The sequence below is a fragment of the Sorex fumeus genome, unplaced genomic scaffold (assembly GCF_029834395.1).
Source record: "Sorex fumeus unplaced genomic scaffold, SorFum_2.1 ptg000044l, whole genome shotgun sequence".
Taxonomy (NCBI): Eukaryota; Metazoa; Chordata; class Mammalia; order Eulipotyphla; family Soricidae; genus Sorex; species Sorex fumeus.
Genome location: NW_026606101.1, coordinates 26373526 through 26388052, shown reverse-complemented (window position 1 = coordinate 26388052; position 14527 = coordinate 26373526).

Genomic DNA, 14527 nt, shown 5'->3' with positions numbered 1-14527 from the left:
AATTTCCTAGAGTAGACTAATGCTTGCCAATTAGTAAATTGCATTATGTCAAATATAAATATAGATTTGAGTGCAAAAAATCTATAGCTTGAACATAAATATGAAATATAAGCTAAAATACGCCATATGGTAGATTGAGAGACAGATATTTGAAAATAATTAACTCTGAGTCTTGAAAATAAATGAGGAAATATTTCAAATTTATGATACTGAAAAGAGACATTTCCAAAACGATCTTTTGAAACCAGAATTTATCATGGAAAATAAGGTGAACTTTAATGGAAATATTTAATACAGAGAACCTGCACCAAAAAAAATATTAAGTTAACATAAGTGACATTCTCAAATTATGCAAATCAAGATATAGGGAATTAAAAGAAAAGAAAGAAAATATCTGGAATTTAGTTTTAAAGGATATTTGAAGGGATAAACTACTGGTAATGGTAATGGAATCCCTCTCAGATACCTGAAAAAATAAATAAATTCTTTTTTTGTTTGTTTGCTTTTTGGACACACCCAGCAACACTGGGGACATACTTCTGAGTGACTCAAGAGTCATTCCTTGTGGGGCTCAGGGGCCTAAACGGCTAGCCAAGTACTGAGCCTGGGTTGACCAGATGCAAGGCAAGCATCATACTCACTGTATTAGCACTTTATCCCAAATTCATTACATTTAAAAATAATAAAGATTTGAACTCCCACACAAAGTTTTGAGAATCTCAAATAGTATCTTAGAAACTCTTTTCAGGATATGGCAAAGGTTTGGATTTTTCTTTAAAGTCTATTTGAAACATCACTAGCTTCTGTACTGATTCTGAAGGTGGTCCTATTGTTCCTAGCCCCCATATGCAGATCTGGAGACTTGGCAATGGCATCTGGGAAAGATAACATCTTTTGGCCACTGCCCCTCACTATTTTTAACACTGCGTTGATGTTTTTCCAAAGAAGCATGACTCTAGCTTCATCTCCTCATCTTTAATAACTTGAGCTGCTTTTGGTCCATTTCTTTTTTTCTACTTTAATGCCATTTCCATGAGGGCATAGCAACCCTTTTTTCAGTGAGCCAGACACAACTGATTATGGCCATTAAGACTGGGTAGATTTAGCCCTTAGGCTAAATTTAGCAAAAGAAGAATAAATAGAAACAAAAATGAATTAAACTGAATTAAATGTAGACACAGAGGAAGAAGTCACTCATACAATGGTGTTTTCCAGGTGCAGTTTTAGAGAATATATGCAGTGACTATAAGTTATCTTCTCTAACTCTAGTTTCTGCACAACTATATTGACACCAGGAAAAATCAGGACTAATTCAACGCCCAAACATGATAACAGATTATGTGAATGCTGAATAAAGCATTCCTTAGCAATATTTTATCCCCAAGAATATTTATTAACATAACATTACTTACTTTATTTTTCTTGTAATCTTCTGAAAAAATTGCAGTAATGTTTATTTTCTCTCATGCAAGTTATACCCACAGCATGACTCATTGCAAAACCCAGAGGGTCCCTGGGCAAGGTGGTTTCTTGAATCTAGAATCCCTGATCAGGGAGTTTCCCTTTATCTCAGTTCATCATATGTTACTCAAGGAAATGCCTCTTTCCTCCCATGTGACATTCTTTCAGCTCTTTCTTTCTTCTTGCCTATAACCTGAAATTGCTGGCTAGGTAGTTCTAGAGATAGGCCCACCCGGATTTTTCTTAATATTTTGTTTGTTTTTTAGATCTCACTTATCAATGTTCACAGGTTATTCCTGATTCTCTCCTTAGAAATTACTGCTGGTGATACTTGGGGGAACCACAAGGGATGCAGGAGATCAAACCTGGGTTGGCCTCATGCATGACAAGCACTTTGCCCTCTGTACTATTTCTCTGTCCCTGCTGCCTGGATTTCTCTGTAACTCAGTGACTTGAGTCTGATGAGTTTACAAATTTGTATTTTTTTCATGTGGGAGTAATAATGAAATCATCCTACACATTGGACTGTCATAAAGAATAAATGAAAGACAATATTGTATTAATCAGAGTTTCCCTCAGAAATAGAAACAATATATAGAGATAAATAAGTATATAAATACATATATACTTATATAAGTAAGGGACTGATATCTCCAAGCCTACTCAGATTGGGACTGGGCCTCCTCAACCCAGATCCCCCATCTTCCTGTAGGTAGGTATTACACCCACCAACTGCCCCCTAAGCCATGTTATCCCATAAATGGTCAAGACCCAGGGACTAAAAAACCCAGCTCCCGACCTCTTATTTTCTAGTTCTTAGAGAACCCGGCAGGCTACTGAGTATATCCTGCCCACATGGCAGAATCTGGCAAGCTCCTCGTGATGTATTCAATATGCCAAAACCCAGTAACAATGATGGGTCTCATTCCCCTGACCCAGAAAGAGCCTCCAATGTGCTACTTGCTAAAATCTCAGGGCTAGGATGAGTGGAGACATTACTGGTTCCTGCTCGAGGAGATCGATGAACAATGGGATGACAGTGATACAGTGATATATATTTTTAAGGACTGCCTCACACAATCTCAGAGACTGGTAAAATTCATTATCTGTAGTCAGTAAATGAGATACCCAGGAAAGCCAACATAGAGTTCTTGTCTATGTCTGCAAATGCCTCAGAATCAAGAGAGCTGAAGGTATAAGTTTCCAAAACAAGCAGGTTTGAAACCCAGGATGATGTTTCAGTCTTAGTGTGAAGGGTTTTAAAGATCAAAGACCCAGCTCAGGCAATCAGACAGAAGAAATTTCCTCTTACTGAGCCTTTTATTCTATTGAGGTCTTTATTGACTGGATGAGGTCCCTTTACATTATGGACTATAGTCTGCTTTATACAGTCTATTAATTTAAATGTTAATCTTGTGTAGAAATTTCCTCAGACATCCAGAGTTGCATTTGACAAGGCCAAGGCCAAGCCAAGTTGACACATAGAATTAACCATCTAACTTCTTAGCTCCAGGCACTTACAAGAATTCAATAAATGATAAATCAGGAATCTTGTTTTTTTACTTTAAAAATTAATATTTATTTAATTATTATTATTTTTAATTTTTATTAGTGAGACACCATGAGGTACAGTTGTAGATTTACAAATTTTGTGCTTGGGCTTCAATTATACAATGATCAAATACCCATCCCTCCACCAGTGCCCATTTCCCACCACCACGGATCCCAGTATCCCTCCCACCCCCCAACCCTCATCCCACCGTGCCTCTGTGACAGGGCATTCCCCTCTGTTCTCTCTCTACTTTTGGGTGTTGTGGTTTACAAAAGAGGTATAGGAATCTTTTTTTCACTACTTTTAGCTTGTTCAGTGTTTTGCTTATTTGTTAGCTCCTGCCACACCCAGTGGTGCTCCTGGCTCTGTACTCAGCAGTTACTCCTGATAGTGCTTTGGGCACCAAATGAAATGCTGAGGTCACGGTCCTCCTGTTGTTCATCAATTTGCTCAAGCGGGCCCAGTAACATCCCCATCATGAGACTTGTTGTTACTGTGTTTGGCATATTGAATACGTCACGGGTAGCTTGCCAGGTTTGGCTGTGCAGGCGAGATACTCTCGGTAGCTTGCTGGGCTCTTGGAGAGGGGCAGAGGAATCGAACCCTGCTCAGCCGGGGCAGTTGCACGCAAGGCAAACGCCCTACCGCTGTGCTATTGCTTCAGCCCGAGATGCTGGGCATCAATGCATAAAGAAGCAGGAAAATTAGAGAAGGGAGCAAACCATGTAGTTACTTTCAGTATTGCAATGCCCAATTCAGTGACACGACAGAAGCAAAAAGAGACTTTACTGCTGCCTTCTAAGGAATCCTCAGTGGATAGAGGGAGATTGATGTTGAACAATTCCCCAAGGAAACAATACACTAACCAGCATTCTAATGAATAGCTCCTTAGTGTGAAGCATCAGCAGCAAATCCTGGTTCAGCAAGACCATAGGGATACCCTTCAACCAAAAGAAATTACACGAGATTTCTGCTTTTGAGAAGGACAATAAGGAAACACTTCCTTTCCCCCCTCAATCATCCTCCACGTAAGGATGCTAGTGGAGAAGAGGAAAATTGAAGAAGATGAAATATATAATTATAATATATAATAATTATTATAATTAATAATTAATAACTAGTTAACCAATCCTCAAACTTACATTTGTTAAATTGTCTTTCATAACTTTGTGACCTTAGTCTAGTAATGTGAGTTGTTTAAAGCGGAAGAGGGATGCAGAATGAGCTGTAGAGATTCAACAGAAAAACTATTCATGCCCCTGTTGACTTTGTTAAGGAAGAATGGGCACCACACATTAAGGAATGTGTTAGCCTTTAAAATCTGGAAACTTATAATATTGAGCGATAGCATATATATATGTAATATACATATATAATGTTGGCTGCGTGCAAGGCAAACGCCCTACCGCTGTGCTTGTCTGGAGCGATAGCACAGTGGGTAAGGTGTTTGCCTTGCATGTGGTTGACCCGAGTTCCATTCCTCCATCCCTCTTGAAGAGCTGGCAAGTTACGGAAAATATCCCACCCACACAGCAGAACCTGGCAAGTTCCCTGTGGCATATTCGATATGCCAAAAGCAGTAACAACAAGTCTCACAATGGAGACTTTACTGGTGCCCTGCTGGAGCAAATCGATGAACAAAGGCAGGACAGTGCTACAGTGCTATATATATAATATACATAATATATTATATATAATAATATTAATATATAATGTATTATTATAATATAGCATATTATATACTATATAATTATACTTATATAATTAGAATAATAATTATAATTATAACCAGCTTTTAAAACTTTGAAGTAATAAATTTGGGATAATTTTTTGCAGCAGAAATAGAAATTGTATGTATCTCTCAAGTTCTTTGACAACCGTTTTAACAAACAATTTTGACCCTACATTTGTGAATCCATATCTTTCCAGACTAACTAATAATTAATAATAATTAGGTAACTAGTTACTGATGTTCCATTTGTTCTCAACAGAACGAACATCTCCGAATGCAGCAGCTATGTGTACCTGGGTCGAGAACTCAACATGAGTAACGACTTGGTGCCAGAACTGCACAGGAGGAAGAAAGCAGTGTGGAATGCCTTCAAGAGCATCAAAGAAGCTTTTAAGAGCATGAAGAGCCTCTGGCTCCAGGCACATCTCTTCAACTCCACTGTTCTTCCTGCATTAACATACACTCAAAGACCTGGGTCCTACGAAAACAGGATGAAAACGCTATTCAGGTCACCCAAAGAGGAATCAAAAGAGCTATGCTTGGAGTATCACACTTCACTCAAGTGAGAGAAGGAATCCGGAGTTCCGACCTCCGTCGACGATCGAGAATCAGGGACGCTGTCTCGTTTGCCAAGGCATCAAAAATCAGATGAGTTGGACACGTAATGCGATTTGGAGATGACCGCTGGACTAGAGCTGTTACTGACTGAATTCCACAGGACGTCAAAAGAACACCTGGCGGCCAACCTATGAGATGGTCAGACTTCTTCATCAAGACTTTGAATGAACGGTTTGAAGCTCTTTGTCTTCCTGGAGTGAGCAGACGCCATTAGGCTACACTAGCACGTGACAGGGATGAATGGAGATGTTACTGGCGCCTACTCAAGCAAATCGGTGAGCAACGGGATGACAAGTGATACAAGTGAATTTCGAGGATTAATAATCTATTTCCCTCTGCAGTATTGATTCCCCTTTGCCACGTGAAATAGCCTTGTCTCAGGTTCAGGGGATTAAAATACACATACCTTTCAGAGTTAACAGTCTGCCTAACAGAGGAGACAAATAGGCCTTATCAACTTTAGATCAATTCGTAAGAAATTGGAAACTAGATCTTTAGTTCTACTTGGTTGCAGTGAATTGGTTGGGCTATATTTGATAATAGTGTTACCATGAAGCTACAAGCTCAGATAAAATTTACCAATCTACAAAGTAAAATAAGAGAATATAGATTCGAGAAACTCAGCACTCTCAAAGTTTGCAAAAGGTGAATCTCCCAGTCTCTAAAGAAATACATGGAGCTGAAAATATTATATAATATAATACAGGTTAAACTTATAGGTTGAGAAACTCCAGGGAAGGAGAAGATTGAGTGTGACATCCCGTTCTCAGTTGCACAAAAGGACACACAGTGAAGACCAAAGAACGTATCCTTCTTACAAATCCCTAAAGCCTCAAGCTCATGGGAATGTACTGAGTCAATGAAAGGAAACAGGCATATAAATCAGAAATAAGAAGGACATTGATTGTGGCTATTGGTCACATGAAACTGATTGTGGGAAAAAAAGATCATAAGTCAGATTTTCTGAGGAGATAGTTATTGCCAAGTAAGCACAAGCTTTTAACTGTTCATGCTACAGAGCAAATTTTGAACTGCCAAAAAAATTCTTCCCAACTGAAAATTTCAAATCTCACTAAAAAGATGATAAAAGGAAAAGAAACTCCAGAGGTTAGAGCTCATGAACACAGACCCTATGGGCAGGTTGTTTGTAAAGAAATGTTCTCAATTCAGGAGAGGTTGGAATGAAGATGATCCCACAGGGATCGAATTTAAAGAACCACACCAAAAAAAAAAAAAAAAAAAAGAAACTCAAGAATCAAGAGTTTTAAAACACCAACAGATTCAAAGAAGTGTTATCTTTTTAGAAGTTAATATTGAAAATATTTACTAGAGATATGTAAAAAATGAAAGACAAATATAGTAAATCATGACAAATATTAAACACCTTAAGATAGAATTCATAAATGGATATTAGGATCAGATGTCAGAAGCAGTCAATCTAATTATGCAAGTTCAAGTCTCTCTTCTTGACTGCAAAATCTCTCAGCCATCATGTGAAAGCTGGAGATTCCTCAGTTGCCACTTGGACCTATGTGTGTCGCCCTGGGAATTCACAAGATCCTCAAAGAGAGTTTGTATGAGGGGAAGATACACCTTTGATGAAATAAAATGCTGAGACTTTATGGTTACTACCTTAGCTTAGATAGAGGTGGGGAAATCAAGTGGTCTGTTCCACCTCTGGTATATGATGAATGTACCAGACACATTGGCCTGTATTATATGGCCCAAGAGTTATTGTTGTGCCTATATTATAAGACATATCACTCTTGTTTGTGTGCATACGTGTCATAACATATATTTATACATATATATGTATATGCTACATATATTTCAAATATATGTTTAAAATATATAGAGATATATCCCTGGGCACTTCCACGTGTGACCACACAACAACAGAAAAGAAACAAAAAACTCAGCCTCAGTGTATATTGAACTCTTATCCTTAGCATCATTTTGCTTGTTAATTTTTTATTTTTTAATGAATCACTGTGAGATATAGTTACAGATTTACAAACTTTCATGCTTACATTTCAGTCATACAATTATCAAGTACTCATCCCTCCACCAGTGCCCATTCTCCACCACCAATGTTCCCAGTATCCCTCCCACCACCCACACCCCATCCTCCCACTCCACCTCTGTGGCAGGCACATTCTATTTTTACTCTCTCTCTCTTTCTCTCTCTCTCTTTCCTTTAGGGTATTGTGGTCTGCAATGCAGTATTAAGTGACCATCATGTTCGGTCTATAGTCTACTTTCAGTACACATCTCCCATCCCGAGCGGGTCCTCCAAGCGTCCTCTACTTCGTGGTCCCTTCTCTATCTGAACTGCCTTTTCCCCCACAGGTGTAACACCTTTACTAAGTGATTTATTCCTGAAGAATTATACAATGAGAATTTGTTAGATCATTTTCACTTATGATTTAGTTAGATTTTTTTCATAGTTTTTAATTTATCTTCAAGTGTTAGCAGTATTTTTCAAATTAATAAGTTTCTCTGACTCCTGGTAAGTTTGTTTGCAATGGAGTTACGGATTTAAATATACAACCTAACACACAGAGAGTGCAACAGTATTTTTCCTGGTTTTAATCAGACATAATTAGTATATAGCTTGTATATTGTGCAGGGAATAATAACCAACATTTGTGAAAGTGGTTACCAAGTCAGTTTACATACTTTTTTTGTATAGATGAAAAGAAGAAGAAGAAGAAGAAGAAGAAGAAGAAGAAGAAGAAGAAGAAGAAGAAGAAGAAGAAGAAGAAGAAGAAGAAGAAAAAGAAGAAGAAGAAGAAGAAGAAGAAGAAGAAGAAGAAGAAGAAGAAGAAGAAGAAGAAGAAGAAGAAATGTCATATTCCTTGTAAAGAGAAGGGAATCTTAGGATCTACTCTCTCAACAACATTCAAATGTTCCATAAATCACTCCATAAAGCAGTATTAGAAATCATACTGCTCTCTTTAGTTTCCTCAGTACTTATTTAGCTCTATTTAACTTGCAACTGGGTTTGGATCATTGTACTGCCTTTATCCAATTCTCCCTCTCCCCGTCCCCCAGTCCTCCCTATAGAACCACAAATTACTGATCACTGTTGATTCGTTTGCTACTTTTTGTTTTTATTTCTATATGCCAGCAAGCTCCTTAAGACCCCTAGTAATTAGAAGAACAAAAACTGAAAAACTGAGTAGAGTACCTAAATATTTAGGTAGTTGCCCACACAGCTGTCCAAAGCACTGCGTTTGAGAAAAAAAATGTTCTTCTGAATTAAAAAGGCAAAATGCTTGAGAAAAGGACTGGTTGGTTTCTCATGAATACACTTTTCCAAAGTGCCTCAGAATTAAACTACCTACAAAGAAATGACCTAGAATGTCTAAAGGGAAAATTATATGATTCTAAAAAGTAACGGGGCAGATGGAGAGATGAAGATGATGCATAAAATATTGTAATCACTGAAACAAGTCTACCATTCATGACACCAAAGTGAGATAGAGAACCAAGCATTCGTCTTTTTTTTTTTTGCCTTTTAGGTCACACCCAGCGATACTCAGGGGTTACTCCTGGCTCTGCACTAAGGAATTACTCCTGGCAGTGCTTGGGGGACCATATAGGATGCCAGGGATTGAACCCCGGCCGGCTGGTTCAAGGCAAAGCCCTACCTGCTGTACTATCACTCCACCCCCGCATTAGTCTTTTGAGATTGATCTATTATATGTGCCATAGATATTGCATTTAGGAAGATGAGCAATTAGGGCTAGTCCCCAAAATGGAATGACCAAATGGTCTCAGGAGAGAAGTCAACTGCTTTTGAAAAATCCACTTTGTTTTGTTTCCTCCATGTTATTTAATTAAAGCACTGTGATCTCCAGAGTTATTCATAGTGAGTTTTAGACATATAATATTGTAGCTCTGATCACACCACCAGTGTTGCCAGGTTCCCTTCCATATCTTTCTCTCCCACAGTCTGCCCTCAGGACAGGCATTTTCAAAGTTTGGTTGTTAAACTTTGGGTCTGTTGATTTCAGTATTGTTGACTCTGAGGTTTGGATATTGGTTCTATCATTCCTTAATACCAACTTTGTAGCTGGATTTTTTTCCTCCACCCTTCCACTCTTTCTTTCTTTCTCCTCCCTACAGTCTGGGGCCAAGGTTGATCAGTGCATCCCTTGTATTCCCTCATCCAGTTATTCTAAATCACTTAATCACTTAATCACTTAATCACTTAATCCCCGTTATTCATCGATTTATTCGAGCGGGTGCCAGTAACGTCGCCATTCATCTCGGTTGCGTGCTAGCGTAGCCCAATGGTATCTGTTCGTTTTAGGAACATGTAGAGCCTCAAACCGATCATTTAGGGTCTTGACGAAGAAGTCTGACCATCTTATAGGTGGGCGTCCACGTGATCTTTTGATGTCTCGTGGAATCCAATCAGTAATGGCTCTAGTCCAGCGGTTGTCTGTAAACCTCATTACGTGTCCAGCCCATCTGATTTTTGATGTCTTGGCAAATGAGACAGCGTCCCTGATTCTGGAGCGTTGACGAAGATCAGAACTCCGGATTCTATCTCTCATTTGAGTGAATCGTGATATTCCAAGCATAGTTCTTTCGATTCCTCTTTGAGAGACCCGAATAGTGTTCTCATCCTGTTTTCGTAGGGTCCAGGTCTCTGAGGCATATGTTAATGCAGGAAGAATAGTGGAATCAAAGAGATGTGCTCGTAGCTGGAGGTTCTTTGTCCTTTTAGTTATTTCTTCAATGCTCTTGAAGGCATTCCAAGCCGCTCTCTTCCTCCTGCGCAACTCAGGTGCCAGGTCATTCATCATGTTGATTTCTCGACCTAGGTATATATAACTGTTGCATTCGGAGATGGTGGTTCCGTTGAGAGCGAATGGAGCGTCAGGAACAAGGCTGTTTCTCATAAACATTGTCTTCGCAAGATTCAGCTGTAGTCCGACCTTTCCACATTAACGGTCAAAGTCGTTCAGCATTTGTGCCGCTTGGTTGATGTTTGGTGTTATTAGAACGATGTCATCAGCAAAGCGGAGGTGGTGTAGTTGCCGACCATCTATCTTCACTCCCATGTTTTCCCATTCCAGCCGTCGCATGATGTTCTCAAGGGTGGCACTGAAGAGTTTTGGTGAAATGGTATCACCTTGCCGAACCCCTCTCTTGATATGGATGATTACTTCTTTGTAGAATGGTGAGATCTTGGTAGTGAATCCGCAATAGAGCTCACGAAGGATCCTGATGTATTGAGTTTGTACGCCCTGATTGGCTAGGGCTTCTATGACCGCTTCCATCTCAACAGAATCAAAGGCCTTCTTTAAATCAATGAACGTTAGACAGAGTGGCATCTTGAACTCCCGAGATACCTCAATGAGCTTGGTTACTGTGTGGATATGGTCGATGGTACTGAATCTTTTTCGGAATCCAGCTTGTTCACATGGTTGTCCTTCATCTAGTGTTCTGCTAATCCTATTCAGGATGACTCGAGTGAATAGTTTGTAGATGACAGACAATAGGCAGATTGGGCGATAGTTGCCAATGTCGTGGATGTCTCCTTTCTTGTATAGTAGTACAGTCTTGCTGGTTTTCCATTGGGATGGAACCTTGCATTCAGACAGGTAGCGTGTGAAGAGTCGAGCCAATGTATTGATGAGTACTGATGGTAAGTTCTTCAGGTGTTCAGGTCTGATCTTGTCTGGGCCAGGTGCTCTTTGTTTCTTTACAGACGAGATGGCATGTTGGATTTCGGAAGGGAGAACATTGGGAACGACATATCCATCATGTGGTATGTGGTATGTGGGCAAGTGGATGTGGCTATTAAAGAGATCTGAGTAGAAGTCATGAATAATCTTCTCCATTGCCCTTCTGGAAGATGTGATAGATCCATCATGATGTCGGAGGGCAGTCATCTTGGTTTTGTAGTTGGTGAAGGACAGGCGGGCATTACGAATGTTTTTCCAGCTTCTGCTGCATCTACCAGTACTGCTGCTCTCCTGTTTTTGAAGTCATCCTTGATGGCTTCTCTGCACTGTTTTGCCAGTTCGGACGTTTGCTTGTGGTTGCCTGAGGCACGTGCCAAGCCACGTTGGCGAATAAGTTCAAGAGTGTTCGAAGAAAGACGGTTTTTTGTGGTTATCTCTCTCTTGGCATTCCTTGCACAATCATGGAGGTGCTGAATCATTCGATCGTATTCTTCATCAATGTTGTCAATGACGGCATCTTCCCATGTTGCCGCAACAGAGCCAAAGAGTTCCCAGTTGGTGGTTGTTCTGGGAGTCCTCTTCTTAAACCTTGCATTCTTTTCTCCTCGTTCTGTGAGGTAGAATTTTGCACGAAGAAGACGGTGGTCTGATCCCGTTTGGAATTTTGGGACAACAGCAACATCGGTTAGGCAAAACCGCCGATTGAATATGATGTGGTCTATTTCATTGTGGAACTGTCCATCGGGAGACTCCCATGTCCAACGTTTAGATTCAGCCTTTTGGAATTGTGAGTTACCATGGAAGGTTTTGGTTGACATGATGAACTCAGACAGTCTGTCACCCTGTTCGTTCCATTCCAGGCCATGGGTTCCAATGTGGAGTTCATCGACTGATCTTCTTGGTCCTATCTTGGCATTAAAATCACCGACAATGATCTTGTAGAAGGTGTGATCTTCTTTATAGAACTTCTCTAGCTCCATGTAGAATTTCTCAGTTTCTCTTTCACCATAACTGGATGTTGGTGCATAGACAACAAAGATAGAAACTGCCGGTAGTGAGCCACATTTATTCAAGTGTAATCGTCTGATTCGGGTTGTTAGGCATTCAAATCAATCAATGCTCGTGACTAAGTTTGTGTTGACAAGGATACCGACACCACCGACGCCTCTTTTATCACATGTTCCAAGGAACAGTTCTTCTCCAGTGTCGAAAACAGCATGATGGAATTGATGTCTTCTCGTTTCGGTCAGACCAATGATGTCGTACTTGATCTTTCGTGCTTGTACCATAAGGTCTTCAATGGATGCAGCAGATGCCAGGGTACGAGCATTAAAAGTACAGACAATCATTTTTGTTTTTCTGCGTTTTGGTAGCCTATGTCTGCCTTGGTGTTTTATCAGCCTCTCCTTCCATATCCTTCTCGACTCTGCATATCCAGGGTTAGGGAAATGAGATCCATTTATTACTGGATTTGGCATATCAATTTGGTCTATTTGGCATAGACCACGGATAGCTTGCCAGGCTCTGCCATGTGGGTTGGATATTTAAGGATATTTAAGGTATCCTGAAAATTTAGAGAAAAGTAAATGAATAGTCGCTCGGCCGCAGGCCGCGTGCTCCCGGGAGCTTGTTGTGATAATCTCTGGATCCTGGCCTTTGTTGGGGTTACACGGCAGTTGGAGGGTGTAACTGTCTAGCTACTGACAGGTCCAGTCCCAAACCGTGCAGGCTTGGAGATCTCAGCCCCGGGTCCCACACACCTGGGTTCCTCTGCCAGTTCTGTTATGTCTGAGGCTTATCCAAGTGTGTGGAGAGTGGCCCCAGTAAGGCCTTGGTTGGGGCCTGCAGGTCTTCAGCTGTTGGGCCCTGGCGAGGATAGTCAGACACAGGGTAGGAGACTCTGCCTTGTGCTCTCCCGGGAGCTTGTTGTGATAATCTCTGGATCCTGGCCTTTGTTGGGGTTACACGGCAGTTGGAGGGTGTAACTGTCTAGTTACTGACAGGTCCAGTCCCAAACCGTGCAGGCTTGGAGATCTCAGCCCCGGGTCCCACACACCTGGGTTCCTCTGCCAGTTTTGTTATGTCTGAGGCTTATCCAAGTGTGTGGAGAGTGGCCCCAGTAAGGCCTTGGTTGGGGCCTGCAGGTCTTCAGCTGTTGGGCCCTGGCGAGGATAGTCAGACACAGGGTAGGAGACTCTGCCTTGTGCTCTCCCGGGAGCTTATTCTAAATACCACATATAAATATATCATAATTTGTTTATCCTCCTTATGGCATTTGTTTAGAGATTATTTTTTATTTTTTGTGTTTTTAGTCACACAGGGTGATGGGCTGGAGCGATAGCTCAGCAGTAGGGCGTTTGCCTTTCATGCAGCCAACATGGCCGACCGAAGTTCAATTCCTCCGCCCCTCTCAGAGAGCCTGACTAGCTACCGAGAGTATCTCGCCTGCACGGCAGAGCCTGGCAGGCTACCCATGATGTATTCGATATGCCAAACACAGTAACAATAAAGTCTCCAATGGAGACGTTACTGGGCCCGCTCGAGCAAATCGATGAACAATGGGAGGACAGTGACTGATATTAGTCACACAGAGTGATACTCAGGGATTATTCCTGACTTTGTGCTCAGAAGTCATTCCTAGCAAGCTCAGGGGACCATAAGGGATTCCAAGAAATTGAACCCGATTTGGCCATATGCAAGGCAAATGCTCTACCTGCTGTACTATGGCCCCAGCTCCTCTTCTTCTGACTTACTTCATTTAACAGTATGTCTTCCAACTTCAATCATGTTGCCTTGAATTTTATAATTTTATCATTTCTAGCAGCTGTGTAGTATTCCATTGTGTATATATACCATATCTTCATGATTCACTTATCTGTCTTTGGACATCTAGGTGATTCCAAATCTTAGATATTGTACTTAATGCTGCAATGCATACAGGTAATGCACACATACAATTTTTGAATGAATGTTTTTGTTTCCAGGGGAAGATACCCAAAAGAGAAATGAACGGCAAGAGTCCATTTTATGTGTCACATATAACCATTATGTTGCACACCTTACATCTTTCATGTGCTGAGGAATTTTTCTTAGAAGAATGTATCTACATTTCCCATTAATCCTTCTGTTTTCCATTTTTTATCATTCAATATCAGAAATAACCCAGTAAAAGTTCAATCTCAAATGAGGAAAACAAAGCATGAAATTTTACTTGTGATTTTGGAAGAAGCATTTGAGCCAAGTTTCAACTAAATGCTACAGACTAAACATTCTTGCATTCTTGCTCTCTTTCCACAGTAATCTTCCCGAAACTCATACATAATTCTCTATCTGATGATCATGATTTCTCTACCTTTCCCTCACCCTCACCAAAAATTGCTTGAAAGGGAAAATTTTTTCAATAACCTCACTCACATTAAGATGTAAATTGGCAATTCCCTGCAAAGCTTAATAGGGTGTCTC